A 2,597-nucleotide genomic window follows, 5' to 3' on the forward strand; every position below is an offset into this window, starting at 1 on the left:
ATGTATCATTGGTATAAAGCCCACAGATGTGAATGCTCGTAACGATAAGAAGTTACTACAACGGGTGTATAAGAAATTCAAAGTCAAGTTCACATTTAAACGATCAAACACATTTTCGAGTCTAATATATTCGGAATAGTAAAAAGCAGTATATGAGACTATCGGTGTCGGTATACAACAATTCAGCTTTTATCACCAAAAGTATTTTCTTCAACAGCGAAAACGAGCGTGTTCGCTTCGCTCGGGAGGAGCGAAAAGGGGCAATTCTCGAATGGGGAAACGTGGAAGATCGAAAAATTGAATAGGAGTGAGGTGACATTTGCCGACGAATCCAACGACCAGCTACCACCGGGGCAATTGTTTTTTTCACGTAAGACGTGACGATGCACAAATGTTTCATTGTGATTTCCTAAGTTATCAAACTAACCTGCTTATTTGCACCGACCCAAGAATCACCCACTACCTGAAAATTCGCGCTCGCTCCGCTATTGAAGAAAATAGTATGTGAACCGCGAGAGAAAACGATCGTTTGTGCATTGTATAAACTTGAGAACCCCTCGGCTTCACCAGGGGAACCTCAACTTTATACGCGGCTCAGAAATGCCCGTTTTCGCTCACGGTGCACAATATACTATTTTATATCGTTGTAGTGAAAATCCTGCGTGTGTTGGTTTATTGAATTTAATTTTTGTTCGATTTAATTCCACTAGGATCGTATCTTCATCAAATACGGTATAGCTATGAAAATTTGGTTTTGCAATCAGAGCCTTTGCTCCATACGCTCCGTCCCACCTAGTAACCAATCTAACGTCCTTTTGTTTTCTGACATTTTCCATTGTTTTTCCGAAAACCGAATTGTTCATAAGTTTATAAAAATTTTTGTCAAAATCATTATTCGATTTTTTTCTCATTTCAGTGTTCAATTCTATATACTTTTTGAGCCACGGTACCTGTTTAAATTTTAGAACACGATGAATTTTTGTTAACTTCATACCTAATCTCAAACACTGTTTCAAGTTCTTATAATGAATGATGTATCTATTTTTAGGGAGGAGCTAGTAACTTTTCCTTCACATTTGGATTAAACCAATGACTGATGTCTGTGGACGGTTTGAAGCTCGATCGGATACTCCAAATCAGTTTCGAATAGGTAACCCATAAGCGAGTCATCGGGAATATTGCGAATATCCAATTGCTCCAAATTTTCTTCCCATTCGAATGAGCTTACTGGTAAAGATTGACTCATAGCTGCACCGTATAAATTATTGACATCATAGTACATAAGATATGACTCTTATTTGCTTGGATCGAAATCTGCTCCCATGTACCTATTGTTAGCCCTGGCGTATCTATTGGAGCATTGAACTACGCCACCCCGAATCCCTCTCTCGATAAACAACAACATCTCTACATCAGACAGCAGATCAAGTTCAACACCCGTACACTTGAGCATAGAATCGAAACCAAAGCCCGGTGCAGTGTAATAGTGTAGAGGATCTAAATTGTATATGGCATAACAGTTGCGTCTAAAATTTTCAAAGATATCAGCTAGAAGGAGAACATCGGTTTCCAGATACAAATCAGAATATTCACCTAATGTTTTAATGCAAAAAGTCTGCTAAATACTGCAAACGTGATCGTAATCTGCTCCCGAAACTCCTTCGTTATTTAATTTTGACTAGAATTCTTCTTTTACGGGTGATCGATCCTCTTTTAGTTTTTCTCAATTATCACTATATTCGTAGGGGAAAACACCTTTTCCAGTCAATAAATTGAATTCCTCCCCAACGCACTCTGTCACTTCTCTCTCTCTCGCCATCCCTTCACCTCTTTTTCGAAGTTTTTGTTTAAATTTTTCGTTCAGAGATTTCAGGATTCCGATCGTTGTTAAAATTTTGATTTTCGCTTCGATCGTAAGAGTAACGTTTCTCAAAATTTTATTCAAAAGTCTATGATTTTCAGTGCCAAATGTCGACCATTTTTCAATTTCTTCAAAAGTTTTGAAGAAACTCCGGTTACCGATACAGATAACGTTCTCGATTTCTGGTTCCCTTCGGGTTGCCACCCTGCTCAGAAACTACGCTCTCGGGTTGATTCGTACAGTTATGTCAAGGCTCTCGTAAGATTTCGTTATTGTTTAGTTGAGGTCGAGGTGCTCGAATCTGCAGAGGAGAGTACCCGACGGAGATGTCTCCACGGACCGGCAGAAGCCCGGATGAGATACCGGCGCCCCGCTGGAGATGAACAAAGGGCTGTAGAGCGGGCGGAGGTAGGTTTGATACGGTTAAGGGCAGGAGAGGAACCTCCTGCCCGAGTTAAGGATGTGGTACCCAGCTGTAACCCGATGCCCTGGGGAAGCGGCCGTGGAGGATCTCCAGAAGATACGTATCGATTCGTTAAGGAACGCTCTCAATTTGGTTTAAAGGGACGACTCGAAGGAGATAGAAGAGTTATCGGTTATAAGGCTCTCGATCAATCAGGATAATTAGTTCTCGGATTTGGCTATTGTCAAAGCAGTCTGTCTCGGGGCACCGACCGAGGTGTCACGGGCTGGCTCGTGCTCCCGTGCTATCTGTTGATAGTTTTTCTTGCCGTGT

The sequence above is a fragment of the Cephus cinctus genome, unplaced genomic scaffold, assembly GCF_000341935.2.
Source record: "Cephus cinctus unplaced genomic scaffold, Ccin1 Ccin1_scaffold0403, whole genome shotgun sequence".
Lineage (NCBI taxonomy): Eukaryota > Metazoa > Arthropoda > Insecta > Hymenoptera > Cephidae > Cephus > Cephus cinctus.